Genomic DNA, 14,653 nt, shown 5'->3' with positions numbered 1-14,653 from the left:
AGTATCTTGTTCCACGCAATTGGCAGAATTAAGACAGGTTCTTCTCCTCACAGACCCTCACATATAACATACACCTACCTCTGCCTTTCCTCTTAAGAAAATCCAGCATGAATTGTTTATTCCCTCTCTCTTGGCGATCAGATCTCAGTTTTCAGAACCCAGCAAAAACATCTACATCATAAAACCTTTATGAAGTCAATGGTTCACCATGACTCTCTTACATCTCAGAGTTTATTCTTTAAACTGATGAGCTTTTATGGAGCCTAAAACTTGATATTGAGCTCTGTGTCACACACTGAAAGAGACACAAAGAATTCAACAAGATCCCTTTAGTTGTGACCATCAGACGTTCTGCTGTATCTTCTTTTATAACAACGCCCCTGAAGTTCATATAAGTAGATGGAAGAAAAAGAAATGTATGATTTCCAGTTATAACTTAAAAAAGGGATGTGCCTTCTACTTTCCCTATCCCTCTTTGCTGTGGATGCAACGCGGACACGATATTGAAGCCGGTGAACTCATCTTGGGCTGTGAGGTAGAAGTCTTATGAAAAAGGAGGAATTGGTTTCTGGATTATTGTGGAACTCATCACGCTATGGACATGAGGTAATGCTTATAAAAGACTTAGTATGGTTGCTGGCAGATAGTACATAATAAAAAAATAAATAAAAGTGAGTAAGAATGATGATGATGAAAAAGAGGTTGATATTTGTGGTGATGATAACTATGATGATGATCTTGATGCTTTCACTAACAATGTACACTTAGGAATTTGACTTTTCATCACTTCTGGCTGTGAAAATAAAGCAGCAGGTTTAACAACTGAAAGTAAACTAGATTATATTCAATCTTTCTCATTGTTTGGGATAGAAAAACCAATGTCAAGCAGCCTTTGGTAGATCTTTGCTAAGAACATTTTTTTTTTAAAGGTAGAATACAAAGAAATGGTAGATAGAGAAATAACTGAAAGGCAGAAGAAAAGAGAACTGTTTATAGTCAGAGAAATTAACTTGATCTAAATAACAAAGAATTTGGTGTTTGTGTATAAGAATAAGAAAGGCCTCACAAGCTGGGACTAAAGGGACCTTGAGTGATTCTTTCTGATGAAACTTGGAAGTAATTCAGTGTTTAAAACAAAAGGCAGTAGAGGAAAAAGCTTTGGCAAGTTTGCTGCAGGTAATGAATTGTAACACCTTCAATGTCCTTTGAGAAATTAAATAAATATTAAAATTCATTTTAAGTTGCCAATAAGTGTTTAGACTGGTGTCGTTTGAACTTCACTGCATGCAGAGACTGGACCATAAGAGGTCACTGTTTTTATTAAGGTTACAGTGTTTAAAAATATGGATATTTTTTAAATGACAATGCTTAGATTTTATTTTTTCTGCCACTATATTTATTTTAAGTGTAAAACAGCATGCCTACGTGGTGTGGTTTTTTTCCAAAGAAAAAAGCAAATTGTAGAACACTACTCTTAATAAAATGAAATAACTGAAGGATTTAGAAAGAAATATCACAGGATTTGACTTGTGTTTTGTCAAGGTATTTTTGCCTCCGTGTAGAAGAAGGTGTTATATGCTGGAATTATATAAAATTACCGTAACTGTAATGAATTGTAAACTATTACACAGTGAGGAGTGTGATCTATACCTCTTAATCTCCCCACCCAGAATCTATCATTGTAAAAGACACAGGGACTCAGTGTATATGATCTGATATCTAAAACTGAAATACCATTGTGCATTTGTATACTCACCTCAAGGTTGAAGAATTCTGTATATATTATCAGATTTTGTTCCTGCCTCCGTAAAAATACTGCTGATGCTTATATGGTAACAGAGACCCCCAAATGTCAAATATTTGGTTTTTCTAGTTTTCCTGACTCCTTCTTGAATGGTTTTCCATTAATACACACTGACTTTTAGGTAATTATTTTTTTAATGTGTTTGTGTATCTTATATACATATGCATATACATATGTATGTATTTTATGTATTAGAAGACAGGAACTCTTTTTACTCTTTATAAATAATGACTTCTATATCCTCATAATAATATTATGTGGTTAGTCCTAATGATATACACATTTAATAAATGTGGGACTTGAGACCTAAAAGGATAATTCATTTGCCCAAGGTCATACAGCGAGACCATCACACCGCTGGGATTACAAGCACGATATTCCACTCCAGGATCTTTGTTACACTTACCATTCTCTGCTCACAGAAATGGAACTAGAACCCCAGTTTTCCAGAAACCAATGCTAGGCATAAACATTTCAACAGGGGTCTCAAATACATACAAGGCCAAACAGACGGCATGACATAGTGCAGCAGATGTGTGAAGAAAAATGCTGGAAAGCCATGAGAGAAACATAAGGATGGCTGTAAATCTGAGAGCCTGGGCCTCTCCACAAGCCAGCGGCCAATATGTCTTACAGGGTACAGGTCCGCTTTTGCTAGATCTCCCACTTTTTCAATTTTTAAATATCAACTCCAAAAACTCTAAACATTTTGGGGCTAGACATAATACTTCCTCTTTGGGTCCAGTCGAGTGCATGGCCCAATGGTTTTTTAATCTCCCCAGCTCATCATGTACTTTGCAAAACTGAAATAGCATGGGCAGGAAAAGAAGATTTGACCCTAAATCTTGGCTCCAGAGTTTCCTAGCTCTGACCTTGACATATTACTTCATCTCTTTGAATCTCACTTTTTTCATCTCAAATTAAGAATCATGCCTACCTTGCTAAGACTACTGGGGCAATTAAATGAAATAAGGCATGAAACTCAATTAGAGCAGTATTCCACACTTAGCACACGCTTCCATAAATGTTTATAGTTAGATAATGTGTATTTCTACCCCATGTTACCTTCTGTTTTATTATTCATCATTTCCTTGATTAGTTTAGAATGTGGGTCAAAGACGGACATATCTAAGTAAGTTGCTTTCTAGTTAATGTCATGCTTAGGGTCAAGATAAAGTACAATTTAATTTAAACAGCTTTTTCCACGACTGACTGAGGCTGGCCATGGCTTTATTGCCTTGTACTTAAGGTGCCAATCTGGGTGAAATGTAGGTTCACTTTAGAGATAACATTCTAAGGAAAATGCTTAAGTCATTTTTGTTAACCTGTTTGGCCAAGTTTTAGACGTTTTCTGGGAAGAAAATTTAGATAAGACCAAAGAGGAAGGGCCAGGGAGAGAGGGAGGGCAGAGGAGAAGGTGGGCACTAAGGAAGCCAATGCCAGCCTTCTTTCACTTTTGCAAGTGGTTGCTCTCTCTCCAGTTGTGGTGGTTGGAGACTCAGAAGGACAGAGAAACCACCTGGGCATGTCAAAGGGGTGGGGGGCTTGTTACACCAGGATGGCAGAGCTGAGAAGTCAAAACGGGGTCTGTGTGGCCACTGAGACTTAGCTAGAACATCAGGAAACCCTTACTATCTTGGGACAGAGGACAGAGGAAGGTATTTCCAGAACCCAGGGGTGGGGGTCACCTGGAGGAAGCCAGAACAGGTGGGCCTGCCTGACAGGACATGGGGTCACGGGGAAATGCAGGTTGGGCCTGATGGGACCCAGGAGAAATACCTTGGCTTCCCTCTTCTCCTCTCTCCAGTCTGCTCCCAGGGCTTCACACCCAACCAGAAACCAGCTGACCAGAGAGCCTGGGACATCCAGTCTCAGGGATCAACACCCCTTCAGTCTCTGATTCACTCAAGGGCAAACGAAGAGCAAATTTGGCTCTGAGAGCAAATAGGCTCAGGGGTAACCATTTTTTTAAATGGTTATTTAAGGTACTCATGTGTGGCAGTGGTGGTAGGACATCTGTTTAAACGTGCACATTATTTTTATATAATTGTTTTGTGGGTCAGTCACCTTTAGAAAATATGTAATGATAGCATCCTATTCCGTAATTACAAACTGCTTCATGATAAGTTGATATACTGCCCTTTGTCATTTCTACATTTTGCATTTGTACTTTTTCATTCATTTTAAACCAAGGTTATATAACATATAAATACTTTACACTAAAAAAAATCATTTTCTTGTATGTTCTCTTAGGTTCTTTCTTAAAATAGATAACCATCAGCTTATTAAGATGATGATGGTGATGGTGATGTATCGCTAGTGTGAGCTCCCTACACCACTGCATTTAAGAAGAATTACAATAGCACCTAAGGCTGGCCTGGAAATCAGAGTCAAAAAATCTACTTCTAATCAGCGCTCCACTGCATACCAGCAAGATGATGTTTGAGTGATTTTCTTACGTTCTTTGAGCTCAAGTTTCTTCCTTTACTAACATGGAGTAAGGATTCCTGCCTTATTGAGTTGAGGGAGGAATAAATAATACAAGAGAAGTACAGTACACAGGGTCTGACTCAGAAGAGGGACCCAGTCAATGCTTTTTTTCCCCTTGCCTTTCAGAAGTCATTTTATATTCCTTTTTTATTTGAAAGATTAATTTTCAATAACTGTCTTTTCTATTTCCAAGACAGAATTCCCTGTTCTGATAGAATGCAAAATACCGCCATGCTCTGGGTGCCCTTTCCCACGGTCTCCCAAGCTGATGCCTACACCACATCTTCGAAACCTCTCATTTCTGTTCTTTCTGTCATTTATACCCTCAGCCATTTTAAGTGCCTTTCCTGCTGCCATTTAAATTATCTTATCACTTAGCTGTCTTGCTTCCCTTAGTGAAACGATTTTCACAGAAAGCACTAAGCTTTTTCCCTGGCATTCCCTAATGACAACATCAGTAAAAAATGTGGAGGTTACTGGGAAAGGAATGAGGGAGCAAGGTGTCAGCACTGGCATTTTTTTCCTTCTGGAAAAAAGTACACAGATTTATTAAATTCTTTTAAAAGGACAGAGAGATGTGTTTATAAACAAAACAGCAGACAAAAATGTGTTTCCTTCACTTTCTAGATTCTTTGACTAAGAAAATCCTACGGGAACTATATCTCCTGTAAAATGATGGACCGTGGAATCCCAGTGTTTTCTTATCTGTGTCCGTCCATCGTTTCCGAGGAGCAAATAGCAAAGGACATTTTCTGGGACGGTCCCCTAAAGACTGATAATTCTCTTGTTCTCAGCCTGGCTTCATTTTATATGAGATACCCGACTGTGTGGAAAACAGGCATTTGCAAAATATTTCTTTTCATTAAAAAAAAATCCGTTTATACAAATGGAATCTCCTCCGTATTTTTATGCTTTTCTTTTTTTCCTGCTTTTTGAACCACGTGTTTCTTTGTTTTTGTGTTGGTTTTTTTGGGAGGGGTGGGGGCATTGACTGTTGGTTGGTTGGTTGGTTGGCTGGTGTTTTGGTTTTGCAGAGGTCTCGTGAATTCAAGTTTTTCTTCAGCCCACCCTAAGTTTAAATTATTGAGCTGGCTGCTTGTGGAACCTGTTCCCAGTGGTTTCATTGAGCACAGAGAACCTAGAAGAGACTAGATGAGGAGATATGTCCAGGGGCTCTAACTTGTAAGGCCTTTGTCTGCCTGTTGGACCTCATGCCTTACACTTACCCCAACACCACATTCCAGACACACAGGCCTCATTCTTCTTCCCTCATCCAACCCAAACTTCCTTCAAACATGAGACGCTTACGTGCTCTTCCCTCTACCAGGAATGTATTTCCCTTATAGCTTTCTATGCTGCCCCAGCTTGTCATCACTCCTCAGTTCAAATATCACCTCCTCAGAGGACCTTTCCTAAAGTGCACGATCTGAAGTAACCCCTTCAAGACCTTCATTGACCAATCTATCTTTCTATTATATCATCTTCAGAGCAATCGTCTGAGGCCATCTTGTTTATTCATTTGTTTGTTCATAGTCAATCTCTACGCACTAGAATATAAGTCACTGAGAGCAAAGATAGTATCTGTATTGTTCCATCCCTGTATCCCTAGATGGTACCTGGCACATAGTAGATGTTCACTAATAACTGTGGAATGAATGAATGATTGAGTAAAGAATCACTCAATGTTGTCATCTGTAGGCAGCATATGTGAGCTCTTAGAGACTGGTCACTAGGTCTTTTTCCCCAATGTCCATCACAGCTTGGCATAACAAATAGCAACTGAGTGTCTACTATGTGTCAGGCAACATGGTGAATGAAGATCATATACAATTTAGCAGTTGAAGCAGAAACCTTGCCCTAGTGGAACTCCAAGTGCTTAGGAGAAGCCAGGCAATTAAATAAGCAATTATATACCCCTGTGATAATGGCTCCCCTATAGAAAGTAAGCATCTTTTGAGATGTTACAGTAGGGGAAGCTGATAGTCTATGGACAGCTGGGAGTTGGCAGGAAAGATTCAATAAACAGAGGGACAGAGACATAAAGGGAATAGAAAGGGGATGAAAGAAAGAAGGAAGACAAACCCCTGTATGTCCTCCTTACATGGACTGGATCTATGATTAGAAGATACCATTCGACTCTCAAAAATGCTCCTGGAAAATAATCATCATTGCTCAATTCATAGATAGAGACACGAGGCTCTTGCTAGTTAAATCCCTTACGCTTTGCCCCACAAGTTTATTCATAGAGCCAGGACCAGCGCCAGATATCCTAGACTATTGTTCATTTCCTATATCTTGTTCCTTCCTGGTCATGATGCCTCAATAAACAGTCTGGCTATTGTAAACGCTAGGATTCCCAGGCTCGTGGCATTGCCAACGACCTCAGGGAGCATTCTAGTTATAGAAAAGACCTCAAGATAAATAATTTCACAAAAATGATATGGCTAGGTAGAGGGCTCAATTCTCATTTATACTTGTACCTTTTTATTTTTACCAGTTTGTAAGAGAACTTGTCATGACCAGAGAACTTGTCATGACCAGGGCAGGGATTGCCCTTAGGCAGGATAGAAATGTCTGCAAGGAGCAATCACAGGGAAGGAGAGAAGGCCTTTCAGTTTCTTATACAAGCTAACTTGACTCTGCCTTTATCCTTGAATTTGATCACCTGTGAAAGCCACTGGTCCTTTCTATTTTTTTTTTTAATTTTTTAAACATCTTTAATGGAGTAAAATTGCTTTACAAGCTTGTGTTAGTTTCTGCAGTATAACAAAGTGAATCAGCTATATGTATACATATATCCCCATATCCCCTCCCCTTTGCATCTCCCTCCCACCCTCCCTATCCCACCCCTCTAGGTGGTGACAAAGCACTGAGCTGATCTCCCTGTGCTATGCAGGTGTTTCCCACTAGCTACCTATTTTATATTTGGCAGTATATATATGTCAATGCTACTCCCTCACTTTGTCCCAGCTTACCCTTCCCCACCCCCATGCCCTCAAGTCCATTCTCTATGTCTATGTCTTTATTCCTGTCCTGCCCCTAGGTTCATCAGAAACTTTCTTTTTTTTTCTTTTTTAGATTCCATGTATATGTGTTAGCATATGGTATTTGTTTTTCTCTTTCTGACTTACTTCACTCTGTATGACAGACTCTAGGTCCATCCACCTCACTACAAATAACTCAATTTTGTTTCCTTTTACAGCTGAGTAATATTGCATTGTATATATGTGCCCCATCTTCTTTATCCATTCATCTGTCGATGGACACTTAGTTTGCTTCCATGTCCTGGCTATTGTAAACAGTGCTGCAATGAACATTGTAGTACAAAGAAGATATACAGATTGCCAAAAGACACATGAAAGGATGCTCAACATCGCTAATCATTAGAGAAATGTAAATCAAAACTGCAATGAGGTATCACCTCACACTGGCAGAATGGCCATTTTCAAAAAAATCTACAAACAATAAATGCTGGAGAAGGTGTGGAGAAAAGGGAACCCTCTTGCACTGTTGGTGGGAATGTAAATTGATACAGCCGCTATGGAGAACAGTATGGAGGTTCCTTACAAAACTACAAATAGAACTACCATATGACCCAGCAATCCCACTGCTGGGCATATACCGTGAGAAAACCATAATTCAAAAAAAAGAGACACTGATCCTTTTTAAAATGATTGGAAGACGTCTTTAAGCTGTTAATAACCGTAACCAACATTTCTTGGGAACTTGGGTGAGCTGAGCAATGCTCATTGTGCTTCACGTGCCGCTGGTGAACTTGTTCTCTCAAGGATCATATGTGATCAGTCTTATTATTATCCCCATTTTTCAGGGAAGGAGGCTTGTGCTTCAGAATATTATTTCTTAAAATTTAACATCTCATAAGCAGCAAAGTTGGATTCACACCAATGTCTTTCTGAACACAAAGCCATACGCTGACCCCCTAATCTGCTGCTCCCCTTCTGTCATGAATGTACGCCAAGGTGGATGTTAGAGTGATCTAGGAGCTAGAAAGGCCTGAGCATCCAGGTGCGGGGCAGAAGATGGGCAGCGTTAAGTGGAGGAAAAGACAAAGGACCCATCTCTCTCTACACATTCCACATTACTTGGCATTTTTTGCCAGACGGATTTCCTCAGCATTTTACAAAGACCTACTTGGGTTCTAGATTTACTTACAGTTTTAAGTTCTGTGTTACTCATGATGACCTTTCATTGGGAAATAATTTCCAAGTGACCGTCTCTAAGATAAGATGATCATCACTGTAATCACCAGTCACAACTGACATTTCTGTTCGACTCCACCAGCGATACAGGTCTCCCAGTGCCTTCTGTCCCTGATTTGGGGCTGCCCATTTTGCCATGGAAAGAGCAGGAGTTCAGGGAAACTGCGTGACCTCACAGAGCAAGATCTTGGAAGTCAGGCTGGCAGGGAGTCAGATGGCATCATAGCGATTCACTTTGGGCAAGCAGCTCGAATTTCTTTGAATGTCAACCTTGTCAATGAAAAACACGTGACTTTGCAAGGTATTGTGCTTAGTACTTGAGAAATGATTCATACACAGAAGTGTTAATTTATTTTAATAACTCATGCACATATGCACACATGCAAACACACATACTCAGGACAGCTCTAGGCTTCAAAGCCAGATCTCTAAACTTCAAATCCTATACTCTTACTACTTCTACATTCTTCCTTTAAATCAAGACGCTGCCGGACATCCTTTTTTTTTTTTTTTTTCTTTTTGCGGCACGCGGGCCTCTCACCGCTGTGGCCCGTCCCGCCGCGGTGCACAGGCTCCGGACACGCAGGCCCAGAGGCCACCGCCCATGGGCCCAGCCGCTCCGCGGCATGTGGGATCTTCCCGGACCAGGGCACAAACCCGCACCCCCCTCACCGGCAGGCGGACCCCCAACAACCGCGCCACCAGGGAAGCCCCAGACATCCATTTTTATACAAAGCAAATTGTTCAGAATAATATGTATATATAATGATATGCCCTACTTCTTTGTTACTTCTTCCCAAATCTTAAACAGTTTCTTCATGGGGTTCAGACTGAAAGAACAACCCATATGTACAAATTCTAGCTTTTGAAAAGCATTTATAATTTCTTGATCTTATTGCGATCAAGAAATCTCAAAGATCAGAGATCTCAAAGACCAATTAAACGCTTCATTTTACAGAAAAAAGAATTGAAATCCATAAAGACGGGGCGACTTGACTAGGTCCCAGCTATATCTTTTGAAATGCGTAAACTGTTTAAAATTTCTAGGTTATTGTCACATGTGTTAAATTTACTGCTTTTTCTTTTTCATTCTTCTGACATTATTTATGAAATTTAACTGTGATAAAAATGCTTTGGCTTCATTATACCTACACATATTAATGCATCTGAAGGAAATTTTATATTCAGGCCCTATTAGTGCACAATGTAAATTGGAAACAGACTCTAAATGGCCCACTACTAAATTTTTTAAAAACATGATAGGCCCACTGGAAGCAGGCAGCTGCACTGACATTCTTCCTAGGGCAAAGGAAAAAACAACACTAAGAAAAAATATCCTGACTCCTGGTTTGGTGTTTCTCCATCGCCAGATTTATTGACCGGCAAGAGAAGTCAGTGGCTGTTTTGCCCCAGTCAATATTAATTTCTAGGGTCAATAAATCCTGGTAATGAATGGAGAATGTGAGTCAATAAATGCTCATTAGATGTGCTCAAAAAATGTGCCATGTATAAAAGAAGAAAATAATCAATCAACCTTACCAATGTTTAAATACTATTTCTGACATCTTTTTGAACCATTTTTTTCTTTCTTTGTTTTTCTTTGAAGTGACTTTAGACTTTTAAAAAATCACCTTAGAGATTTGAAGCTGCTTCCTACATAATGGTTGCCTCTGTCTTCCAAAGGTCTTTGCTGTAATCTCCCTTTGCTGTTCTCAGGATGGGACCAGCAGCCCTGTGTAAAGAGGATAATAACCTGTTCTGCAAATAGATTTTGCTAAGCTCGTGGCCTCTAGCCTCTTCAGTCAGGAAGGAGATAGATAGCAAATGGCCACCAAGAACAGATAATAGTTCTTCTGGGTACATATTCAAAGGAACTGAAATCTGGATCTGGAAGAGAGATCTGCACTCCCATGGTCATTCCAGCATTATTCACAATAACCAAAGTATGGAAACAGATGGCTGTCAACAGATGAAGGGTAAAGAAAATATCATTTACACAGACAATGGAATATTATTCAGTCATAATAAAGAAAGGAAGACTGCCATTGCAACAACATGGATAAATCTGGAGGACATCCTGCTAAGTGAAATAATCCAGACACAGAAAGACACATTGGCATGAGGTCACTTATATGTGGAATCTAAAAAAGTTGAATTCATAGAAACAGAGAGTAGAATGATGGGTTCCAATGGTGGTGACATGGGAATTAGAGAGATGGTGATCAAAGGGTACAAACTTTTAGTTATAAGATGAATGAGTTCTGGGGATCTAATATATAACATGATGACAATAGTTAACAATACTGTATTGTGTTCTTGAAATTTGTTAAGAGGATAGATCTTAAATTAAATCTTCTGTCTCACTTGCACACACACTCACACACAATAACTATGTAGAGGTGATAGATAAGTTGTTTAGCCCGATTGGGGTGATCGTTTCGCGAGGTATACACACCTCAAAACATCAGGTTGTACATCTTAAATGTATATAATTTTTATATCAAAGATATGTCATTAGAGTTGTCTTTAAAAAAGAACAGATATATGAGCATGTTTAGCAAATGTTCTCCTGTGAAGCAGCGCACACAAATTTTCTGTGGACATATATCTAGAAGGTATGTAGAAAACTTGGTGGAAAACAATAATTAATGAATACTACAAGTTCACAGACTGCAATCCATGACTATGTCAGACACTTTACATATATTATTTCTAATCTTTAAAAACAAGTTATCTCCTTTTCTTCCAATTAGGAAATTACAGCTAAGTAAGACTAATAAATCTGCTATTCCATAGAATTCCAAAGCCTTGGTTCTTTCCACAATATCTTACTACTTTAATAACAAGAGTTCAAGTTGAATCCTTGAAAAGCTGAAGGTGTGCTATTAGCTAAGTCATATTCATAAATTACAGCTAAGTAAGACTAATAAATCTGCTATTCCATAGAATTCCAAAGCCTTGGTTCTTTCCACTGTACCTTACTGCTTTAATAACAGGAGTTCAAGCTGAATCCTTGAAAAGGTGAAGGTGTGCTATTAGCTAAGTCATATTCATAAAGAGTAATAGCTACATCACCAAGGAATTTTTATAGCTTGTATCAAATAAATTTTTTAAATCACCAATATATCATGTTACTGATCATGTAAAAAATATTTTTTAAAAGTTGATTTTTTTAAAAAACCTGTTGATTAAACTTATTCCAAAATAAAACCCTATTTTATAAACTAACAACGTTTATGTTTCCTCTGAATCATTGAATAAATTCCTGATGATATATGAAGGATGGGAGGAAGGTAGAAAAGGTGTAGAAACCATTCTGCTTTTTCAGTTACATTAAACTATAGAAAAGAATACACTTATAAAAAATCCGTGTGTATTTTCAGACCAATCATGATCATGTTAAATAAATATGGCACACATTTTGAGTTAAATTTTCAAAATCGTGTTTCAAATAAGAGTCGTGAAGGACTATTTCCTGAGGCCTCCCCACAATACAAAACAGGTTTTGTGTACATACCTACCTCCAAAGTAACTGACAAAACTAATGAGCTCAACCACATGAAATAAGCTCAAAGAAGCTGCATTCAAGGTGCAATGGTATTGCTAAATCATCTCAACCAGTCAGTAAATGAGCTCAGCTACCTGAAATATGTACATTCTACTAAATGATTTTCATCTTCTGTGCACAGATGTTATTTCATGTGGTTCTAATGTAGGAATGGTCAGCAAGAAAGACCTCTTTCTGAGAGTGTTCCATCTTATATTGTCATTCCGGAATTTGATCAGTGCAAAAATGTGTATGAGGGAGAGAGAACGAGAAACACAGAAGAGGATATCTTGCCTGAAAGAAAGAAATTTACTCATCAAATCATCAAACTGTATTCTCAAAGAAGGAGGACATAATACAAGGATTCATGAAGCCAAGAATATAAGATACATGCGTTCATTTACTCCATTCTGTTCATATTCCCAGAGATCTATTTCAGCACATTAACCCAAAGTGGGTTCTCTAGTGCTAGATTCCAAACCTCAAATCACCTTGGGAAGTAAGAAGGTAGCCAGCGTGAGTCACACTGCCCACATGAGCCATTTAGGACTTGTTGGGGTCCTTAGGGGGCAGATTCCTACATCAACAGGAGCTTCTGGGTGGCCTTCTGAGTACCTCAGACTAGATCATGTTGCAGAAATTCAGTCCTTTTTTGTTTACACTTTGGACCAACTCCCAATTTCAGTAACATAGTGAGAAAAACCCTACAACTTGTAGGCATTGAGTGCTTGAGCTCCAAACCTGTGGCAGCCAGTTTTTGATCCATGTTACTTTAACTTAGATTCTCATTCACATTCTATTAGCTTCTCTGTGTATATTTATCTATAAATCTAACTAAAGATGTGCATGGAGCTGAATGCACACACATGGAGAGGTTTTCATTGATCTGGTATTTACATATATAGATATACACACTGATTAGTATCAGAACTCTGTAAAGCACAAACATATGCACATAATTACGATCCTCTCTTTCTCTGATTGCAGCATGGAATATTGTTCCTTTTGGGCCTCTGCTTCTTAACCTGCTATGTCCCTTCTGGAGGCCAGCTTGGAAACTATAAGATTTAATGTCTAACCTTGCAATCTCTTATCTATCCCTTGACCTGCTTCAGAATTTTATTAATTTCTCATGATCTTCCTGCTTTGTGCTACTATTTTTATTTTATTAAATGCCAGACTTCATCCCACCTTACAAATGTGTTATATTTCTAAAACCTAAAGATGAGTTAAAGAGAAAATATTAACATCTCCCCCATTTCTGTGGTTAGTTTTTCCCCTCACAAAACAACAAAAAAGAAGTCAGGTGCAAAGTAATCTGATCTCATTTGACCCATCTTCTTTCATATTTGATTAGTCCAAGTGTCCCAAATTTTAGGAATTTTCATACAAAAAACACAGGAGAAATTTCTTAATAACAGCTCTAACCTGAAATGGTTTCTACTTTCTGTCCCATACAATACCTGAATTTCTGCTTTTTCAAGATATCATATTTCATTTAGCAAGTGTACATAGAGAACTTATCAATTAAGCAAGACCCTAATATGTGTTATAAATAACATAGCAGTGCGTATGTGAACTGTGTGCAGATGGAGACCTCTCTTCTTTCCATATTTATTTTTGTTGTCATTATTGTTAAATGTACTAGACCAAAAACATGGCACTGATCATAAAGGTACAACTAAATATCAGTTAATTTAGTGGTTTGGGATATGACCAAATTTTTGAATTGGACTTTTTTTTTTTTTTTGGCCTGGGAATTTGGAATAAATTAATCACATTGGAACTATTGACTAATTTCTGAAGTCTTAAAAAATCAATAGTCAACAGTTAACTTGGTTAGATAGGATCCTGTGCACTCAGTCATGTGAAAAGGCAACTCCCTACTTTGTCAGTACTCAATTTTCTGCCTCCATACCCATATATTTTCTGTGCCATTCTTACGTGAAGTGACCTTCCATGTGGCAGCATTTTTCCTGTCTTACCCAACTCTTTTTCCTTCCTTATTTTTCATTTCAATGTTGTATTATAATTCTCTCAGTTGAAATAAAGAGTTAAAAAGTGGTGTGGTGATGGAATAGAGGGAACAGTTACAGAAAACCTTGAATTCTAATGTAAGTTCAGCTCTTTGTCCATCCAGTGACCTTGGACAAGACTTTCAACTTCTAATCTCCGAGTTTCCTTTTCAGTAAAAAGAGGATACTAATTTGCCAAATAGCATCTCTGAAGCAAGAACAAGTAGCTTTTTCTATAACTCAACAGAGCTATATTTATTGTAAATTAGAAAGCATTATGGGCTGCATTGTCTCCCCACAAAATTCATATGTTAAAGCCCTAATCCCCCAGTACCTCAGAATATGACTACTTGGAGATAGGATCACGGAAGAGGTGATTAAGGTAAAATGAGGTCATACATTTGGGCTCTAATGCAGTATGACTGGTGTCCTTATAAGAAGAGGAGATTAGGACACAGACAACAGAGACAACAGAAGTACCACTGTACGAGGACACAGCAAGAAGGCAGCCACCTGCAAGCTAAGGAGAGAGGCTTCAGAAGAAACCAAATCTGCCAACACCTTGATCATCTAGACT

This window comes from Neophocaena asiaeorientalis, unplaced genomic scaffold, assembly GCF_003031525.2.
Source record: "Neophocaena asiaeorientalis asiaeorientalis breed wild unplaced genomic scaffold, Neophocaena_asiaeorientalis_V1.1 scaffold218, whole genome shotgun sequence".
NCBI lineage: Eukaryota > Metazoa > Chordata > Mammalia > Artiodactyla > Phocoenidae > Neophocaena > Neophocaena asiaeorientalis.
Note: the sequence above shows the minus strand (reverse complement) of the source record.